Source organism: Nicotiana tabacum, chromosome 17, assembly GCF_000715075.1.
Source record: "Nicotiana tabacum cultivar K326 chromosome 17, ASM71507v2, whole genome shotgun sequence".
Lineage (NCBI taxonomy): Eukaryota > Viridiplantae > Streptophyta > Magnoliopsida > Solanales > Solanaceae > Nicotiana > Nicotiana tabacum.
In genome coordinates this window covers 29,240,501-29,252,360 of record NC_134096.1, presented here as the reverse complement: position 1 = coordinate 29,252,360, position 11,860 = coordinate 29,240,501, and positions in this window count along the sequence as shown.

Here is an 11,860-nt window from a genome sequence, read left to right as displayed (position 1 = left end):
TGTGGGGACGCTGTATTTCATGCGTGCAGGTTCAGACAGACAGACGGGTAGACCTCCTCATTAGGTGTTGCCTGAGTTCAGCTTTATTGATAAGCTCCACGTCCTTCAAAGTTGCCGAGTCTAGAGTTTTGTGTACATCCTATATATACATGTATATAGGTTATGGGTAGTTCGGGGCTCTGTTCCGATCACAGTATATCCAGTAGTAGAGGCTTATAGACATATCCTGTTAGTTAGTGCAATATGTTGGGCTTGTAGGCCTTGTATGTATATTTTGTTGGTTTGTCAGCCGTAGTATCTATGACGGCCTTGTCGGCCCAGCTTTATATTGATGTTTAGTTAGCGGTAGTTTCCATTCGGTTTTATATTTTGCTTCACAAATTGTCTTGCAATGTGGCCCCATGACCAAAGTATGACATTATATGTTCAGAGTCCCTTAGTTGCAAGTTGGTACGCAAAGATAGACGAGGCACCGGGTGTCGGTCTAGCCCCCCAGGTTCGGGGTGTGACAGTTTGGGTACCTAGGTAAATCTTAGTTCAAACTTTCACCCGCAGACTAATGGGCAGACAAAGCGGACTATTCAAACGCTTAAGGATATGTTGCGCTCTTGTGTTCTTGACCTCAAAGGTAGTTGGGATAATCATTTGTCGCTCATAGAGTTTGCCTACAATAACAATTATCATGCTAGCATTCAGATGGCACCGTTTGAGGCTTTATATGGTAGGAGATGTATATCTTCCGTTGGATGGTTCGAGATTGGGGAGGCGGAGTTGATAGGGCCAGACCTCGTGCATCATGCTATGAAAAAGGTCAAGATCATTAAGGAGCGGTTGAAAACTGCTTAGAGTCATCAGAAGTCCTATTCAGATGTTCGTCGTAGGGATTGGGAGTTTAAAGAAGATGATTGGGTATTCTCAAAGGTTTCCCCTATGAAGGGTATAATGCGGTTCGGTAAGAAAGGGAAATTGAGTCCGAGGTATGTCGGACCGTACAGAATCATTTAGAGGATTGGTCAGGTGGCTTACAGGCTAGAACTACCTATAGAAATATCTTTAATGTACTCAGTGTTCCACGTGTCCATGTTGAAGAAGGTGGTTGGAGATCCGTCGTTTATTGTTTCAGTTGAGACCATTGAGGTTAATGAAGAATTGACTTATGGAGAAATTCCAGTTGCCATCCTTGATAGGCAAGTCCAAAAGTTGAGGAAGCAGAGAACTTAGCAAATATTTTGGACCATTATGGGGCCGCACAATTGCTTTGCGGGCCGCATAACTCATCACAGACCCAGCATGAACATTTCCGGAGGGATGTTCTGCGGCACATTATGCGACCGCAGAACATGTCTACAGACCATAGACGGGTCGCAGAGTAGGGCAACCTTGCCTAATTTTGGAGGGCCATTATGCGGCCCATTTTGCAGACCACAGAAACGTTATGCGGTCGCATATGCGACCGCAGACCTGCGTCGGGGCTTCATTTTTTCTAATTTGTGGACCTGACCCCATTCTTATAAAAGAGACTTGGGGATCATTTTAGAAGATTAAAAACATACATTCTAGAGAGTGGGGGTGCCAAGGAGTGATAGGGGAAGTTACTAATCTCATCATCCACCAATTCTTTCTCAAAGTTGAAGAAATTTCAAGAACAATTCACAAGGTCTTCATCCTATAGGTAAGTTTCTACCCCATAACCCTCCATTTCGTGATTCTAATTGAAAATAGGTAATAAGCCAAGCAATTCTTGGATGTGGGAGTTGTTTATTTTAACTTGCATGTACCATAAAGGGTAGTGGGAGGATTGTTGAACTCTTTTGGGTAAACTTTGGGTAGTGGGCTGAAAGAATTCACCATAAGAGGATCTTGAAACCTTAATACACACCTAGTGTTTGATAAAGTGCTCAAGTGAGTTGGAACTATGAACTTCTTCCTAATTTGTGTTCAATTTTGCTATATCTCTAAATAGATCAAAATGGCTAAGATTTTCGGAACATTGTAGTTATTTAAAAAGCTCGAGGCAAGGTATGTTGGCTAAACTTCTCTCTTAGAATTGAATTCCCACGTTGTTCTTGTAAGTCTCGAGTTGTCCATTATGAATTGACTTTTATGAATAAGTTTGGTGTCGAAAGATGTATTTATATGAATATGCTCAAAATATGTTCCAGAGTATTATTATCATGTTATGTTATTCTCCGGGAGCGTGTTCAACATATGAGAATGTATTAAAATGTTGAGGCTTCAAGTCAAGCCCAAATGAAAGTAATCATATCAAATCGTGTAAGAAATCACATGTGCTTAAGACCTTAAATTGCCTAAATGTGTGCTTATAGTCTTGAATAGAAATGTTTGTTGTTGACAATCCGTGTTAATGTTTGAAAGTGGAATAGTGAACATGAATTATGAAGTACGACCAATTTGGCAAGAATAATATTGCGTTATGGCCAATTGTGCCAATAAAATGAATGACATGTAAAAGAATATGAATGGAGTGGTAAATACTTTTAATAATAAATGCCTTGGGAGTATCATTTAGCCACCGAGGAAGGATAGGTCGGAACAACGTAACCCTGAAACTACATGTGCCGGTGTAGGAGTAATTGAGGGGTAAATCCCGTGTTAATGTGATGAGACTGTTCCCCCTTATATGGGATGAGATTGGAGTGTTGAGATATTTCTCCTTAAATGGGAAGAGATTGTTGCTAGCGAGATGTGATGTGATGTCGACCCACATGATATTGTGGTGAGACGGCTTAGCCGATCTGGCTGTGATCGGACGCCATGCCGTGCACATGGTGGTATTGTGAGTATATGTCTCGGGGTGAGATGGCTTAGCCGGTCGGATTGAGATCGGACTCCGTGCTAAAACATGGTGGTGTATCAGTGCTAAGATCTCCCAACTTAAATTACTAAGATTTACTTGAAATTTTCCTTTCCCTTAACTTGACACCTTGTTACTGTCTGAGTTTATTATTGATTTGATGTTTTATTCTCTGTTTACTGTTACTCATCCTATTGAGAAGGTGTTTAGTTTTACATACTAGTACTATTCCATATGTACTAACGTCCCTTTTTACCGGGGCACTATATCTTTAATGGATGCAGGTGGTTCCATAGCAAGTGGTATTGATCAATGATAGAAGAACACCCTCTCCTCAGCTGATTTGGTGAGCCCCACTTCATTTCGGAGTCCTGTATCTCTTATCCTTTGTACATAGCGTTTTGGGGTATAGCTGGGGCCTTGTTGCCGTCACTGTCTTAACACTCTTTACGTCCTGTTAGAGGCTCCGTAGACATAGTGTGGGTTGTTTCTATTTTTTTGGAAGGTTAACTAAAAATGTTGTAATTGTATCATCTGTTCCACTTTAACTATGATTGTACAATGTACTGTTTTGAAGACTTGTTAATGATGTAACTAATGGAAATGAACTGGTGTTATTCACATGACCTCTTAATGTCTAATTAATGAAATGTATTCTTCTCTTTATTCATGGGTGAGTTGGGTAGATGGCACTGTGCAGGGTTGCTCAACCGGGGTAACTCTGTTGAGCGTCGGTCGTGCTCCCCGAGGCCGGGGCATGACACACCACATTCAAAACAAGCTCTTAGAGGATGTGGCTGCTGTGGCTGGCTCGGGCCTAATCGGCCGAACTGACCGCTGAAAGCACCTCGTGCAGGATGTGCACTAGACAATGGCGGTGCATAATAGGGATCCTGGGGCCTAGGAGTGGCCAGAATACCATTAGAAACTGGAAATACTGAATGAACAGGTGACTCACATAGCCCATACCCTAATGAGCTGCAGCTGGGGTACGAGTATCACTATACGTGCCAGACTCTCGAGACCTCTTGGCCTTTTTCTCCTCTCTCTCTCCCGAGTCAGCATGCCATCCAATCTCCTAGCAATCCCCACTACCTACTGGTATGCAATGTCCATATCCAACTATCGGGCCATGCTAAATCCGATACTAGGGTTGAGCCCCTCGATAAATCGACGGACCCGCTCTCTAAAAGTAGCAACCAAGGCGGTTGCATGTCTAGCCAAATAACTGAACCAGATCGCATTCTCCGACACTATCATAGAACCCTGGCGTAACTGCTCAAACTCTGCACGCCATGCATCTCTGAGATTCCGGGGAACATACTACCTCAAGAACATATATGAGAACTGAGCCAAATGAGTGAAGCTGCCTCGGCCGGACTACCCAACTCATATGCTTGCCACTACCGATAAACCTCTCCCCTAAGCTGGAACGTAGTGAATGCAACCCCACTGGACTCCGCGACTCCCATAGTACGGAGGATACTTTGGCACTCTTCAAGAAAACCCTAGTCATCCTCTAACACCAAGCCACTGAAAGTAGGAGGGTGGTACTTCTTGTACCTCTCGCGCTTGAGCTGCTCCTCCTAAAAACCTATTGCCTTAGCCTCGGGCTGAACTGGTATGACTTCTGGAACCTAGTCGACCTAGAACCGCTGCTCTGGGGTACGAGCGATGGGAGTCTGTGCTCCTCCCCCGACCTGAGATGTGGCAAGAGCAAATGGTATCAACCCTGCTTGAGCCAAAGTGCGGAACATGCTCAAAAACTGGGGGAGAGTCTCCTGTAGGGCTGGTGTAGTAACATGCATCTCAGGTGCCTGCCCTCTAACTGGAGCTACTAGTGGCTCCTCTGTAGCAGCTTGTGCGGGTGCTCTGGCTGCACCTCGTGGACGTCCTTGGCCTCTACCCCGGCCCCGGCCTCTTGCGGCTCTAAAAGGGGACGCGGGGTGTCTGGTCATTCGATCCAACTGTGCGTGTCCTCACCATCTATGAGTGAATAAAATGACAGAAATTTAGAATTCGAAGTCAAAGATTTTGCACGATAAGGAATCAAAGAAGTGAAGCTTTTCCTAACAGTTCCATAGCCTCCTAAAGATAAGTACAAACGTCTTCATACCAATCCGCGAGACTCTACTAAACCTGCTTGTGACTCATAACACCTATTAACCTAGAGCTCTGATACCAACTTGTCACGACCCCAATTTTCCTCTGTAAGATGTCGTGACAGCTCCTAGTCTCTAAGACAAGGTAAGCCTAACAAGCATGCGAAATAGTTGAAATAATAAAATCTCAAAACGTCAGCAACTGTATAAAGTAAAAACTGTAACTCAAAGTGTATACCACTCCTAAAACCCGGTAGATATAAGTGACAAGATCTATATATAATGTTGCAACTATCCTAAACATCACTCTTTATCAAAACATAAAGAAACAAGGAAAAGACGGGATAAAAGGGGACTCCGAGGCCTACGGACGTGGGCAGGTGTACCTTGAAGTCTCCAAGCAGCAGCACAACACTCTAATAACGAGGCTGATAGGATATACCTGGATCTGCACAAAAACAAGTGCAGACGTGTAGTATGAGTACACCACAATAGTACCTAGTAAGTGCCAAGCCTAACCTCGGTATAGTAGTGACGAGGTCAGGTCAAGGCCTTACTGAGAATAATAAGAAACAAGGCAGAAGATATAATGATATAATAAAATGACATGGAAGTGTAATAATAAAAATTTACGGAAAGTAACAACACAGAATCAAAGAAGACAAATACAACACGTACGGAAGCAAGAATCTTACAAGTTAAGGAACAACAACAACAAACAATACAACAAATAGAGGAAATAAATAGGGGCACTCCCGAGGTACCACCTCATAATCCCAAAAGTAAATATCTCACAATCTTTCCTTATACCACCCATGTGTATTAATAATCACAATGACACGGCAGAAACCTCGTGCAAACAATATCAACAACACATCAAAAACCTCATGCTACATTAACAATCTGCATGGCAGAAACCTCATTCCACAATAACAATCCGCACGTCAGAAACCTCGTGCCACAACCAAACAATCACCTCAACAATAATCACGAAAGCCAAAACATAACAATTGAAACAATGATATTTTAAGCAAAGAATTCCACAGTTAAATAATGAATACAGAATCAAGGAAGTAGGTAATTCAACTAAGCATGTTGTACAAGTAGCAAATAAGATATAAGACACGTAAGCATGTGAAATTAGGCTAAGCATGATGACTACACATGCTAAAGTAACTCAATTAAGGAAATAAAAGGAAACTACTTAGCAAAACCGGATTTTCAACATTTAGCCCGTGTACGCACTCGTCACCTCGCGTACACAACCTTCACATATTGCAAATTACCATCACAGTACCAAAATCTAAGGGGAATTCGCCCCCCCAACAAGGTTAGACAAGTCACTTATCTCAAACCTCGCTCAATCAATCAATAAAAAGGCCTTTCCCTCGACTTTGCGACTCCGAACAACTCAAATCTAGACAAAAACAATTACATACAATAAATATAACTATGGAAACTAATCTAAATAATGAAATTATGATTTTAGCAAGAATTGGAAAAATCACCCCAAAAAGTCGACCCGAGCCCACGTCTCGGAACCCGACCAAAATTATAAAGTCCGAACACCCATTCGATATCGAGTCCAACCATACAAAAATTATTCAAATCCGATCCAATTTTGCCTTTCAAAACTCAAGAATTCGGTCTAAGAACTCTACACCTTTTTCCCAAAATTCTTCAACCCAAATCCTTAATTAAATGAAAAATCGAAGATAGATTAATGGAAATTAATCAAAAATGAGTTAGGAACTCTTACCCCACCAATCCCTCTGAAAATCTCTCAAATTATCGCATTAATCCGAGCTTGGAATGTTAAAAAATGAAGAAATATCACGGAACCCTCGAATTTAAGGTTTTATCTAGCCTTTTCGCTCTTGCGGAAACGGTTCCGCTTTTGCGGAAAATCCTCCGCTTCTGCGGACATGCCTCAAGGCTTCCTTCGCTACTGCGGTCCTACCTTCGCATTAGTGCAATCGCAGGTGCGGAATTTCCATCGCACATGCGCAAACTCCCCTACTGGCCAACTTCGCTTCTGCGCCCATCATTCCGCATCTGCGACCACGCATGTGCGGATATTTCCTCGCACCTGCGACCACTGCACGCCCCCGTATTAGGTCTCTTCTACGCTCCGGTGCTGGCTTCGGCGATCTCGCACCTGCGATCAAAATTACGCAAGTGCGGTTGCACCAGAACTGGTGCACTTCAACAATTCTAAACTCCCAACCTTCATCCGATAATCGTCCGAACTTCACACGAGCCCCACAAGACCTGAACCAAATAAACCAACAAGTCCTAAAACATGATATGAACTTAGCCGAGCCTTCAAATCACATCAAACAATGCTAAAACCACGAATCATGCGTTGATTCAAGCCTAATGAACTTGAACTTCTAATTTCCACATTCGATGCTGAAACCTATCAAATCACGTCCGATTGACCTCAAATTTTGCACAAAAGTCACAAATGACTCCACAGACCTACTCCAACTCCCGGAACCCCAATCCGAGCCCAGTATACACAAAGTCCACTCTCAATCAAACTTCTTAATTTTCAACTTTCGCCATTTCAAGCATAATTCAACTACGGACCTCCAATTCACAATCCGGACGCGCTCCTAAGTCAAAAATCACCCAACGGAGCTAACAAAACCATCAAAACTCCATTTCGGAGTCTACACATAAGTCAACATCCGGTTAACCTTTTCAACTTAAGCTTCCAATTTAGGGACTATGTGTCCCATTTCACTCCGAAACCAAAAACCAAACCTCCCGGCAAGTCACATACCCACAGTATAACATAGGGAAGGAAATAATTAGGGGGTCAGGGCTAATACACTCAAAATGACCGATCGGGTAGTTACATCCTCCCCTTCTTAAAACAAATGTTCATCCTCGAACGAGTATAGAGACATAGTTGAAGTGGTGAAAAGATAAGGATAACGGTTGCGCATATCATGATCGGTCTCCCAAGTTGCCTGCTCGACTGGATGACCCCTCTTCTGGACCTTAACTAATACGATGTTCTTCGACTTCAACTTCCGGACCTGCTTGTCCAAAATGGATATCAGCTCCTCAACATAATAAAGATCCTTGTCCAACTGAACTAAGCTGAAGTCTAACACATGAGCTAGATCGCCATGATACTTTCGGAGCATAGAAACATGGAACACTGGATGAACTCCAGCGAGACTTGGTGGTAGTGCAAGTTTGTAGGCCACCTCTCCAACCCTCTCAAGAATCTCAAAAGGTTTGATATACCTAGCGCTCAACTTTCCCTTCTTACCTAACCTCATAACACCCTTCATGGGCGAAACCCGGAGCAAGACCCTCCCCCCAACCATGAATGCAACGTCGCGAACCTTCCGATCTACATAACTCTTCTGTCTGGATTGGGGTGTACGAAGTTGATCCTGAATCAATTTAATCTTTTCCAAAGCATCCTGAACCAAGTCTGTACCCAATAGTCTTGCCTCACGGCTAACCGGGGACCAGCACCGCCTACCATACAAATCCTTATACGGGCCATGTGAATGCTCGACCGATAACTGTTGTTGTAGGCAAACTCCACAAGTGACAAGAACTGATCCAAAGAACCCCCTAAACTCCATCGCACATGCACAAAGAATATCCTCCAATATCTGAATAGTGCGCTTAGACTATCCGTCCGTCTGAGGGTGAAATGCTAAACTCAACTCCACCTGAGTACCCAACTCATGATGTATGTATCTCTAGAACCCAAACTACATCGAACTTCCTCTAAATCTATGGGAGCCCAACAACAAAATCCATAGTTATCCGCTCCCATTTCCACTTCGAAATCTCTAGCTTCTGAAGCAATCCACCTGGCCGCTGATGCTCATACTTCACCTGCTGATAATTAGGCACTGAGCTACATACTTCACAATGTCCTTCTTCATTCTCCTCCACCAATAATGCTTCCTCAGGTCCTTATACATCTTCGTGGTACCTGGATGAATGGAGTACCGTGAACTGTGAGCCTCTTGGATCAACTCACGCAAACCGTCTACATTGGGCATACATAGCCTGCCCTACATCCGTAATACACCATCATCTCCAATAGTGACCTCCTTGGCATCACCATGCTGAACCGTGTCCTTAAGGACAAGTAGATGGGGGTCATCATACTGACGCTCTCTGAAACGATCATAAAGAGAAGACTAAGAAACCACACAAGCCAAAACTCGGCTCGACTCGGAAACATCCAATCTAACAAACTGGTTGGCTAAGGCCTGAACATCCAACGCTAATGGCCTCTCTGCTACTGGTAGATATGCTAAGCTGCACAAACTCTCCGCCTTGCAACTATACAGAGAGAGGAAGAAGGATCTGCACATGGTGTTTATTGACCTAGAGAAAGCATATGACAAGGTTCCTAGAGAAATTCTCTGGAGATGCTTGGAGGTAAAAGGTGTGTCAGTTCCCTACATTATGGCGATTAAGGACATGTATGATGGGGCTAAGACTCAGGTTAGGACAGTAGGAGGTGACTCTGAGCATTTTCCTGTTGTAATGGGGATACACCAAGGTTCTGCGCTCAGTCCATTCTTATTCGCCCTAGTGATGGACGCATTAACACACCATATTCAAGGGGATGTGCCATGGTGCATGCTATTCGCCGATGATATAGTTCTGATTGATGAGTCACGAGCCGGTGTTAATGAGAGGCTGGAGGTTTGGAGACAAGCTCTTGAGTCTAAGGGTTTCAAGATGAGCAGGACGAAGACAGAATACCTGGAGTGCAAGTTCAGCGCTGAGCCAGAGGAAGTGGGCGTGGATGTGAGGCTTGATTCGCAGGTCATCCCGAGTAAAGGCAGCTTCAAGTACCTTGGTTCGGTTATCCAGGGTGGAGGGGAGATCGACAAGGATGTCACACACCGTATTAGGGTAGGATGGATGAAGTGGAGGTTAGCATCTGGAGTCCTGTGTGACAACAGAGTGCCACCGATACTCAAAGGTAAGTTTTATAAAGCGGTGGTTAGACCGGCTATGATGTATGGGGCTGAGTGTTGGCCTGTTAAGAACTCACATATCTAGAAGATGAAAGTAGCAGAGATGAGGATGTTGTGGTGGATGTGTGGGCACACTAAGATAGATAAGATTAGGAATGATGATATTCGGGAGAAGGTGCATGTGGCTCCCATTGATGACAAGATGCGGGAAGCGAGGCTTAGATGGTTCGGACATGTTCAGAGGAGAAGCCCAGATGCTCCGGTACGGAGGTGTGAGCAGCTAGTTACGGAGGGCACGAGAAGAGGTAGAGAATTTCTTAATCGCCATAATGTAGGGAACCGGCACACCTTTTGCCTCCAGGCATCTCCAGAGAATTTCTCTAGGAACCTTGTCATATGCTTTCTCTAGGTCAATAAACACCATGTGTAGATCCTTCTTCCTCTCTCGAAAATTTGCATATAACTTCTTTTCTCTCAAAGTCTGAAGCACAGTCCTCAGGTGTTTGTCATGCCCCAAACTCGAGGAGCACGACCGACATTCAACCGAGTGAACCCGGTCGAGCAAGCCTATTAGATTTCCTTCTACCCAAACTCATCCATGAATAAGGATAATACATATTTTTGTTAATCAAACAATAAAGTAATCATGTCTGCAATACCGATTTCTTACCATTAGTTAATTCCCTTTTTAACTCTCAAATTTCACATACATTTTTCATAGCATAAATTGGAAATAGTAATTCAAACACAACATAACTAGTTTGACTTCCCCAGCACCAATATACAACCCACACTATGTCTACGGAGCCTCTAATAGGTACAAAGGAGTATTATGATAATGCCGACAACAAGGCCCCGACTATACCTCAAACAAAATACACAAGGAACAAAAGATACATGACCCCGGGATGAAGTGGGGCTCACCAAGTCAGCCGGGAAGAAGGTGTACTGCTATCACTGATCAATACCTCCTGTTGTGGAACCACCTGCATCCATTTAAAGATACAGCGCCCCCGGCAAAAGGGACGTGAGTACATGTGGAATAATACTCTTATGAAAGCCAGATAGAACAACATTTAAAAATACGGTAACTCAAATTAGAGGCATTTAAAGTACATCAAAAGACTACAAAATATCGCGTAGGTTCAAATATCAAGCCTTATTATACTTGCATCATTCTAAACTTCTTTTAGGGTCACCCGAGCCATATGATCTATATGTGGAACACATAATATAATGTAATTAAAATAACATGTACAAACGAGGACAAAAGGTGGCACCTATTGTCTGTATTAATAATGTGTCTCATTAGACCGTCCTTAGTATTCACATATCATATTATACACTTATGCGTTTCATAGACCGTATTTATTCATACCGTATACGTATACATCTCATACACAATGCACCTATGTGTTTCATAGGCCGTCCACATGATTTCATAACACAATATACCTATGCGTTTCATAGACCGTCCACAAGATTTCATAACATAACATACCTATGCGTTTCATAGACTGTCCACAGGATTTCATAACACAATATACCTATACGTTTCATAGACCGTCCATATGATTTCATAACATAATATACCTATGCGTTTGATAGACTGTCCACAGGATTTCATAACACAATATACCTATGCATTTCATAGAATGTCCACAGGATTTCATAACACAATATACCTATGTCTTTCATAGACCGTCCATAGGGTTTCATAACACAATATTCCTATGCGTTTCATAGACCGTCCATAGGGTTCATTCATAATTGCCGTTTAGGCAAACGACCACAATTCATGTTCATACTACCGCTTACTTATACTAGCCACGGGTGATCATAGGACATAAATGGCATTATTATGTAAAGGAGATAAAACTCATCTCATAATGTTCACACATTCTTTCATTTCATTGGCACTATTGGCCACATATGTAATTCTCATTCTGGGCACGATGGCCACATTTAGT